Genomic DNA, 11066 nt, shown 5'->3' with positions numbered 1-11066 from the left:
CTATGTCACATGTCTCTTACAACATTTTTAAAGAGCACTTTGCAGCTTACACAGTCCCTTTAAGTGGATTACAATTTCCCACAGATGGAGACCAGACTCACACTGGGGTTTTCTGGGTCCCAAACCCAGGCTCATTATAGCCCCTTGTCCTTTGAAAGCTCCTTGTAAACTCTAAAGACTTTCACTGATCTGAAATAGCATCATTGTTACATTGATAAAAAGTACCTTCTGCTTATCTTTCAAATAAGATTTCAGATGCCACAGCTGAAGTTTCCCAAACCAAAGTTTTGCAAAACAAATTCGATGTTCAGTTTTTCATCCTGAGGTAAAAGAAATAGTTTGTTGCAATAACCTTGTTATTTGTTGCCTGGTCATTGTGGTTTTGTAGTGAATATCTCTAGAGTCAGGATTTCCGTGGATTTTTTTTTCTTAAAATTTTATTTATTTATTCATGAGAGACACATACAGAGAGAGAGAGAGAGAGAGGCAGAGACACAGGCAGAGGGAGAAGCAGGCTCCCAGGACCCCGGGGATCATGCCCTGAACCAAAGGCAGATGCTCAAGCACCGACCCACCCAGGCGCCCCTCTGTGTATTTTTTAAAGTTGAGTTTTTTCACCTGTAAAATTAGTATAAGATTTTAATATAAGGATTTGGAATTGATAAATGCTCAAAGAAGAAAAAGTCACTCAGAAGCAAACACCACTATCATTTTGGCACATTTTTTTCAATGTTTCCCCACTTGTTTGTATAGTTGGACTGTGCTCATGCCCTGGCTTCGTACCCTGTATTTTCCACTTAACATTATAATATAAGCTTTCCCTCTGTGGACTTTTAGTGGCCAAAATTTGCCCAGAAAGGAAGTCTGTGTCTCCAAGGAAGCTCATTCTCAGAAAGGAAAAAATTCTGTTCCTTGCAAGGTTATGGGAAAAATGCGTGTCTGGCGGTTTAGGCTGTCCCTGAGTAACTGTTTATGAAATGTGCAAATAGACTTCTATTTTCTGTCCTAGTTTGGTTTCTCTAAAGATAATAACTGGGGAAAATATTGTAACATGTGTGTGCTTATCTATGCATTTAGCTGTGTGTGTATGTGTGATTAGATGTTTACATTTTACACAAACTCACAGAGACACATCCCTTTAGGGAAGGAGTGGCCAGAGGACAAAGAGTACCACACTACTAATATTTTACGATTTTGAAGAATCAGCTTGACTCTATTTTGACTTTATGTTATGATTTTAATTGCAGGCTTCTTTCAGGAAGGGGGTGAAAGAATTATTAATGACACCTTGTAATCCAAGTTAATTTGTTGTTGGAGGAACTAATTATCCACTCCAGGTGTTCTCCATCAGGGTAATAAGACAACCTGTAACAATCGACTGTTTCGTTTATGATGAAGCTAATTAAAACGAATTAAACAGATTCGAGTTTACAATACAACTAATTACAAGTAATTTAGGTACACTAGACTCATACTATGCATTGAGCAATTATTTTGAAACCAGAATCTAGTTTACTCCGATTCAATAACTATGTTTGTAATATAAGCAGGAATCAAGTCAAGAGATCTGCCAAGGAATAACTTTTAAAACATAATCCATCACCAACTTTTTAAAAGTTATATCATAGAGTGTTGCCTAATATTTTAGTTCATAAAGTGTGTAAGGAGATGCATTTCCCCAGGCAAGGTACAACATACAGAGGAGCCAATTAGCTGTGAAGTTATGGAATAGATTATTTTTTGGAAGTGTTGAAATGCTTTTGAGAGTCATGGTGAATACTAGTGAAAGATATGTTCCCATTTACCTGAATGCACCAGAGCCTCTTTTCTGACTGCAGAGTATATGTGGCAAATGGGGCTTCACCCCATTTGCCACAGAGGATGTGGAAAACATCTCTTGATTCCAGGCTGGAATTCTGTGCAGTTGTCTGACAGGCTGGTCCAGCAGGGACTCATTCCCCCTGCCGTGGCCCCTGGGTGACCAGCCCAGCCTGTCCCTGGGTTGTTTTACGAGTGTGAGCTGGGAGGCAAAGCAATCATTACTTTCTGACTCAGAGCTCTTCCTGGTCTGTGACTGGGGTGGTTTGATGAATGAGAAGTAACTTTGGGAGTTATTCCATTGAGGTGTCTGACCTTAGAAAAACCCTAGTTACAGGAGGCAATGAGAGCTCAAATTAAGTCAGTGGCTGAGAAATGGGGGGGGAGGGGAAGGAAGGAGATGGGAGAGATATATGCTTGTAAAATAGGAAGGATTTGGCAATATTTGGTTGTGGGTTGTATGGAACATGTCTTGTATAGTGCTCCAAATCCTATTGCCCTCTCCTGATTCCAGCCAGAGCCTTGGCTATAAGCTCCTCTTTGGTTTTGAGCAGCTTCATGCATTTTCAACCTGACAACAACCTTGAGCTAGAACTCTGTTTCTAGCTTCCTGCCCTGGGGCTTTTATGCCCTCCAGGACTTGCTTGGCACTCAGTATACCTAATGGGAGAATATTGGGTAATTAATATTGTGTGAGGCTCCCCTGACCAACAAAACTGGGAGCCAACAGACACATGCTTTCTTTCTGTTTTTCTGGTAGGGAGACTGGAGATACATTTGATAAGGTGACTGAGCACGCAGTAGCCTGTAGTGTTGGCCAACTTCATATCATATCCTTGTAGTTGTCTCCATCCTCTCTTGCTCTACTCTCCTGCTCCTTACTTCTGACCCCTGGGATCTCACTACCAAACAAACCACTTGAATATGAGTCATTGTCTCTAGCTCTGCTTTTGGGATAACCTAGGTAAGATAGGTTAGGCTTGTGGACATGAGAGGATGGTGGGCTTGTCAAGAGGAATGGAAAACATGGATAGGAATGGGACTCTGGTCACAGAAAACCCAGTTAGCATTTCAATGATATTGCTAACCAGAGCTTTCCTGAGATTAGAACTAACTTTAGCTTCTGATACATGCAATGATGATTCTTTGGTTGCTTTTCTTTCTCCAGGTGTAGCAGTATGTATTAGTTATCTATCACTGCAGAACAAGTCATGCAAACACTTGGAAGCTTAACACAACAAACACTTAGGATCTCACACATTTTGTGAGAGTCAGGAATTTGGACTTGCATAGCTGGTTCAGAGTCACTCATTAGATTACAGTCAAATTGTTGGCTGGGGCTGCTGTATATACAAAGTTGACTGGGAGAGTCTGCTTCCAGCTAAACTCCTGTGGCTGTTCTCAGAGACTTCATGTTCTCCGAGACTTCATTTCATCACTACATGGGCCTCTCCATGGGGTTCTTCACAATGTGGCTTCCCACAGAGCTGAGTGTGCTTCAGAAAGAGATGTATTGGGAAGGAGAGAACACCCAAGACAGAAGCTGTAGTTTCTCATTCAGCTTAGAAATGATATACCATGGCTTTTGTTATGTGCTGTGGGTCTCATGGACAACCTTGGTACAATCTGGTAGGGGGAATACACAGGGGTATGATTACTGGGAAGTGGGGATCCTTGCGGATCATCTTGGAGCATGAAACCACAAGTGTTCATTTCTTTCTTTTGAGGAAATATTTTTGTATAAGTAAAATATGCATGTATTAAATGTAAAAATCAAACACTGCCAAAAGATTTAAATGAAGAGCAAAATTCTTTCTATTGTCCTGCTCCCAGGTCCAGTCCTCATAGATAATCACTGGTAGCTATTTGTTTTTTTCTCCTAGCATTTAACAACTATTTTTTTTTTTTAGAACAACTATGTTTAAATTGTCAGCAATTGTGATCACTTACACAACTCCCACCTCCATTACCCTTCTACAAAGGTGTTATGTAATTATTTTTAATTCTTCTACTGGTTGCCTTAGTAGTATAAGGCATGTACTTGAACATCTGTCTTTGATCCATCACATATAAACATTATCTCTGGACTCCACAATATTAAGGTGAGAGACTTAGCTATACTTCCCCTCACTTCTGACTTCTGTCAGCTATGTCATTCCTTAGAGAATCCTTGGAGGTTAGTAATATTTACATTCTGGTCTGTAGGTATTCTTGCTTTTATTGCATTTGGGAAACAGTTGTTCAAATCTCTAGCAAGATGACATTGCTGGAGCCAGCCCTCCGTATATTCAAGGAGAAGTGGCACATTTAGTTCTGACCTTGCTGGCAGCCTAACTCTTCACAGAGGAAACCTATTATCTGTTTCACAATGGAAAAATGTTAGCCTAGACTCCTTTCCTTAGAAGGAGCTGGGTATCTGTGTCTTTGAAGATCACATGATTTAACCACCATTTTACTAAGAATAGCAACTATTTATTAGGCACTGCCTATATGCCAGGGGCATATATTATCTCTTTCTTTCAAACAACTTTGAAAAGAAGTTACTATATTTTATAGACAAACAGGCTCAGCAAGTTAAGATAACTTCTCTAAAGTCACCTAGTCAGTAAATTCAAAATTAGGATTTGAACCTATGACCACTGGAGGCTCCAAGCCATTGTGTCTGAAGGGCTTCTCTCTGTGGCTTTTTTTTCCTCAAAGATTTTATTTATTTATTCATGAAAGACACGGAGAGAGAGGCAGAGACATAGGCAGAGGGAGAAGCAGGATCCCCGCAGGGAGCTTGAGGTGGGACTGGCTCCCCAGACCCGGGATCACAGTCTGAGCCGAAGCAAATGTTCAGCTCCTGAGCCACCCAGGTGTCCCTCTCTGTGGCTTGATGAAAGATGAATAAATACAGTATTTCCAGAAAGCTCAATTTTTTTCTTAACTGTTTTCTCAATTATGCAAAAGAGTATTTTCAAAAGTAGCATTTGGCATAATTCTCATCTTCCCTCATGTACAATACTATTTTAAGAAGTCAAGGCTTGTTTATTGGGAGAAAGCTGGTATATAATTTTGAAGGACTCTCTTGCAAGTGATGGATTTTTATAATCTTGTGGAGAGAAATGGGCAAATTTTCGTTTCGTTTGTTTTTTTAAAATGAGGCTGAAGTTTGAGTATATCCCTAGGGAAAGGGGACCATATTCGATGAAGTAGGGTAAATTAGTGCCTGAGTGTTACTTAAAAGTGAGACTTAGACTTTGGGTAGCAAAAGATCTTTATTCAGATCTGCAAGGATTAATCATTTACTATAATATGTGTGGGATACTGGCCAAGGAGTTCTTCCAAAACATAGGATTTGGGAAAAATGAGCAACCTACTTATCCGTCAAAATTCTTATTTTGGACAGACATCTCAGTATTCTGTGTGCTAGCAAAACAAACAAACAAAATCACACATACACAAAACCAAATAAAAAAGGGGTGGGAGGTACAAATAAAAGGCAGAATAAATATGATACACGCATTAAATGTTGTGTCCCTGTAGAGAGCAAAATGGAGTCTCTCTTGTCAAGCAAACAGCTAAGTACTGCAGCAGGGAGATATGGCTGGGATCAGGGTCAGCAGACACCCCAGAACTGATAAGGAGCAGAACCCGAGGAAGTCTGCGGGGGCCCGAGGCCTGTTAAATCCCTTTAAAAAGGGGAGGATTTTGGCAGCAAACTATCACACTCTTCAGACCTGAACCCTCTATGTCTGACCACTTAAAAAAGGCAGCTGCTGCCGAAGGCTCTCCCGATGGATCTCCGACCGGAACCGAGATCCTTCCCTGCATGAACAGAAGCAGTGGGTGCCAAGGGCTGCCCCGGACCAGACCCAGGCCTGACCTCGGCTGTGTGCCCCCACCCTGACTTCCCTTTGGCTCCTTATCTTCCTGCCCCCTTCTGCGATCTTGCTTGTTGTGTGGCTTGTCTTCTGCCCTGCTCTGTGGGCTGTGTAAGAAGCCAACTTCAATCACATGGTGAAATGTCACCGAGTTTGGAATCCCGAACCTGCTTCATAATTGTGATTTAACTTTGCTTTATGATTGAATAGAGCTGACGTTGTGGAAACATCCAGCTCGCAGGTGCACCTTCACAGCCTGCTCAGGGCGGCCCTGTACCCAACTGCCACTAACCGGCGACTGATGGCTCTCTCCCAGCACATGGGCCCGTGCAATTACATCAACATATGCCCCACCATGAACAGTTTGACTCTACTCTGCATTTTGTTACGGGCTGTAGTGAATGAGCCTATTCCTCCAGAATTCTCCCACCAGCTCCCATTTCTGAAGCTCTCTCTTGCCGATTTGCTTTGAACTCCCCCTACTGGCAGATCCAAAAAATTTCCCCAGTTACTGTGGATTTTACCATTGCCCAAATCACATGATGTTTGCTAAATCCTGAAAAAACGCTTTCTTTAATTTGTTATGCTGTCCGGATGGCCAGAAGGTGAAAAGGAAGAATGTAATTATATCTACAACCTACAGGAAACCCTCCATAGATGATGACTTCCAGAATATGGGTTCATTCCATAATTGCTCAGAATAACAATGCCCTCGACAGCCGACCAAATGAAAATGCATACCCAGCAGAGCTGTAATTTTTTAGTTCTAATTAACCAATTTTGTCTCCTTTAATGTAAAAAAACCTCTCTTCCTACTTTGAGATTTTGCTCTTTAAGATTTACTCAGTACAGATTTTAAAGTAGATTAAAAAACAAATCTTTTCAAATTTATTTCAAAGATAAATGTGTCCAAGTCTTTTCATCAGATACTACTCAGTAGATCCATGTGTGCCTGAGGCATTATCAGTGATGTGTGTGGGGGGGTGGTAGTTGCCTTTTTTTTCCCCCCCTATATTCTATTTTCTATTCTCTTTTCCCTCTCTAACTGTTTGAGTAGATGGTGGTGGGTGGGTTTGCAGACAGCCGCTCTCTACTTCCCCAGGACTGGATGCAGAGAAGGTGAATTTTCTCTCTACAGAATCCCCTTATTTACAAAGTGCATGGCCCCTTCTTTTCAGGCAGAGAAAACAGGGAAAAAATAACAGAACATAGCCAAGATCCTTTATAATTATTTATAATCAGTGGATATATGTAAGATAATAAGAAATAGGGATATTCATTTATATGCCAAGTTCCTGACACAAAACTCCTAAAACCCTTGTAGATTAGGGTGCTATGAGAATCTTTTCTTCTAACACTTAGTCTTGGACCCCAGTTATTGATGCAGAGCTCCTAAATTCCTTGGAATTTCCTAGGTGAGTGCAGTGTCTTTTGTTCTAATGTGGGGATGGGTCACCAGAAAGACTGAAACGTGATTAGAAGCTTGGGATTTTCAGCCCCACCTTCCATTCATAAGAGAGGGAAGAAAAGCTGGAAATGGAGTTACTAGATGCTCAAGCTGACCTACTAAACCTTTGTAAAAATCCCAATAGTGTGGGGTTTGAGTACCTTCCAGGTGGGTGAACACACCCATGAATTGGGAAGATGGTGCACCCCAATTGTACAGGGACAGAGGCTCCTGTGCTTAGGACCCTGTCAGTTCTCACCCATTGTACATCTATTTTTTTTTGAAAGAGAATTTTTTTAAAGTTTTCATTCATTTATTCATGAGAGACATAGAGAGAGAGGCAGAGACATAGGCAGAGGGAGAAGCAGGCTCCCCACAGGGAGCCCGATGTGGGACTCGATTCCAGGACCCCAGGATCACCACCCAAGCCAAAGGCAGGAACTGCTGAACCACCCAGGTGCCCCTGAAAGATGATTTTTTATTACTTTTATGTACAGAAAATTCAACAGTGTCACTCAGCCCAGTTTGGTGGCCAGTTCTTTAGCTTTTGCCTTTCCAGCTTAGTGATGGGAGCCACCGACTTGGGACCCAGGATGTTGCTTCCCCGGTGGCAGCAGATCTCATCATGTCATTGTCATTGGTCCTGATGGCTTCTGCCAGTTTTGCCAGAGCTCCTCAGTCTTCTGTGTTAACCTGTGTTAAGGCAACAGTGGTACAGGTCTTTCTGTGGACCAGATGCCCCATCCTGACCTTCCCCCCTTGATAATGCAGCAGGGAACCCCCATATTCTGACACAGGGCAGGCAGGAGGACAACCAACTCAATAGGATCCACATCATGTGCCATCACTACCAGCTGAGACTCCTTGTTTTCCATCAAGGTGATGACAGTATTAACTCCAGCTCGAAGGACAGATGACCTCTTAGTGGGGACATCCTCTTTGCCCCCAGCTTTCTTCTTAGCCCTGGGCCAACAATCTCTGCTTCTTCTCTTGCTTTGTCTCTGGTCTGTACTTGTGGGCCAGTTTAAGCAGTTGAGTAGCTGTTTGGTGGTCCAAGGTATGGGTGAACTGGTTAAACAAAGGAGACACTTTTATTTTTTATTTATTAAAAAAAAAAGATTATTTATTTATTCATGAGAGACACACAGACTCCCAGGGGGAGCTGGATGTGGGACTTGATCCCAAGACCCCAGGATCACGACCGGAGCCAAAGGCAGATGCTCAACCATTGAGCCACCCAGGCGTCCCTTGTGGGAGGCACTTTTAGATGTTTATAGAGAATAGCCCTTTGCCCCTGCAGCCTGATGTAGTGGAGCTATTTGACAAAGCAGGTGAGGTCCCTTTAGGGCTGGACATCCTGTCTGATACCAAAATTCTTGGGCCTTTTCTTGAACAGGAGACTGACCATCTTCTTGGCCTCCTGCTTCTTCACAACAACAGGGGCTGGGGCCACCTTCTTACCCTTTGCCTTCTTTCCTTTGGGCATCTTGGGAGAGAGCCTACATACCTCTTCATAAGGCCGTTCACTTGCATCCTTTATGACGTACTTTATCATATAACAAACTGGTAAATGTATTACCCTGAGTTCTGTGAACTGTTGTAGCAAATGACTGAATCCACAGTGGAACCTCTGCTTTGAAATCAAGTCAGACAAAAATTGTGAGTAACCCAGGGACCTACTAATTGGGATAGGCATCTGAGGTAAGGGACAATCCTGTGAGACTCAGCCCTGAAAGCCATGAGGTTTGGGCTAACTCCGATTAATGTTAGAATAGAATTGAATTATAGGACACCCTGCCGGTGTTGTGGATTGCTTGATGAGTGGAACACCCACACAGCTGGTGTCAGAAGCGTAAAGGTGAGTAACAGAAACATAGGAGTGTGGCTTTCTGACACCATAAGTGATTGTTCTCTTCTACTTGATGTTTTCTGCAGAGTTTGAATATTAAATGAGATGTTTCCTTTGGAAGAAGTGCTTATAAGGTGTGTTGAATATCATCGTCCCCATCTTACCCTTTCTCAAGCACTATGATACCTTCCTTGCATTTCTGTTTTCTACATAATAAAATGCACAGATAAATAAAGGTCATTGGAAACTTTCACCCCAGAATACAGATGACCAAAGAGCCTTGTTTCACAAAAAAAATGACTGTGGTTTAAAATCTTGGTTAGAACTCTTGCTTTCTTCTTTTTAGTAAAATTGAGACTTTGGCTCCAAGAAAGACAAGAAGCAAATAATTAAACCCAAATGAGAACTCGCCCAAGAAAATGTCTATTTATTATTTTGAAGCAGGCTCAAATATAAAAATAAAAATCAGCTAACATGCTAACTTTAGTGTTGTCCTTCTGCTTAGCAAGATAAAGTGTACTCATGGCAAATTCTTAAATAACAGTGGCCTCAAGAAAACCTTTTTCATGAAGAAGGAATTTTCCCAGAGGCAGGGAAGCAATCTTAGTCTGGAATCAAAAAACATTATCATAAAACAGACTCCCCTCTGTTTTCACAGAAATTGATGATTATCAAAAGAATTTTAGAATTACTAAGAAAAACTTTGGGCCAATAGACTGAAGATGGAGACAAGGCAGATGCTTAACTAAATTCCTTTACATGGGTCATTTGGAGGTTGGGAAGAATTGATTTGTTACGTTTGTCTTTAAACTCTCCCTCTTCCTCCTTCTCACATTGCCTTAAATTTTGTCCTTGCATCTTCTGTGGCTGTTAAGAATGAATGAGCTTGGTTGATAATTAGACTAAATGACTCTTTGGGAGTCATTAATCAACAATGCCAGGTTTCTCAGAGGAAGGACTCAACTCAAAAGGACTTTTTGGAATTCTCTGAAAGACTGGCTCTTAAGTCTGTTGAAGGTGATTGAAGAGGAAACCTAGCCATTCAAAATGCTTCAATGTTCTATGTAAAAAATGTGAAGAACTGAGTGGAAGGGATAGGATTAGTGGGACAAAGTAAAGTACATGTCTCCTTTTCCTGCTCAGTGAATGTAAAGCAGATCTCTTATTTTTCTGTTCTGCATCCATGTTTTGGGGCAATTACTCTTCCTCTGCTCTATGTCATTCTATGTCATGCAGCTGTAGATCGTGACACCTCAGCCATGACCATGGGGCACACAGGGGCTAGGTGGTAGTTACCTGATGCAAGCTAAGCCAATCACCATCTTCTCCTGGGAGTTGAAACTTTAGGGGAGATATCATATGATATTTATGATATTAGATGGTTTGGAGATGGGTCATCTGCTGGCTGGAGCCCAAGTTGCTGTCCCTGAATTCCTCAGGTACCCAGAGTGACCCTGTTTCCTGCCCTGGTATCTGTGGTGTTTGGTTCTTCATTTGCAATGTGAAGAATTAGCAAGGCTTAGAATATTTTTTAAAAAAGATTTTATTTATTTATTCCTGAGAGACACACAGAGAGAGGCAGAGACATAGGCAGAGGGAGAAGCAGGCTCCCTGTTGGGGGGCCCAATGTGGGACTCGATCCCAGGACCCTGGGATCATGACGAGAGCCAAGGGCAAATACTCAACCACTGAGCCACCCAGGCACCCCGGCTTAGAATATTTTCAATAAACTCCTCTTTGTAGCTTAATATAGCAGGGTCGATTTCCATTGTTTACCATTAAAAATCCCCAATTGATACTTTCAGGTATAACAGTAATTCCTGAATTAGAAATTAAAATTAAATTTAGTGCCTGTATAGTATTATGGCTACACATTGTCAGTAGCTAATCTGCACACCTAGGCCAGCATTCCACTGTCGTCAGCTTCTAGGTTGTGTGGTCCTTACAGCTCCATCAGAGTTTATCTAGTAAGACCAGAGAAGCTAGTGAGATAGCCAGGGGTAGTGCCTTGCTTCCCAGGGTGTTCTGGGGAACATTACATAACACTGAGAAACTCTAAACAAACAAATCAACATTGCATAGCCAA

The 11066-nt window shown here is 41.8% G+C and overlaps 1 pseudogene; it reads right to left on the bottom strand.

The window, feature by feature from the left end:
• Positions 1-7646: 7646 nt before the first annotated feature.
• Positions 7647-8617, bottom strand: LOC129499231 (60S ribosomal protein L7a-like; annotated as a pseudogene).
• Positions 8618-11066: the final 2449 nt, after the last annotated feature.

The sequence above is a fragment of the Nyctereutes procyonoides genome, unplaced genomic scaffold (genome assembly GCF_905146905.1).
Source record: "Nyctereutes procyonoides isolate TBG_1078 unplaced genomic scaffold, NYPRO_anot_genome, whole genome shotgun sequence".
Lineage (NCBI taxonomy): Eukaryota > Metazoa > Chordata > Mammalia > Carnivora > Canidae > Nyctereutes > Nyctereutes procyonoides.
This window is presented reverse-complemented; position numbering and strand designations above follow the sequence as displayed.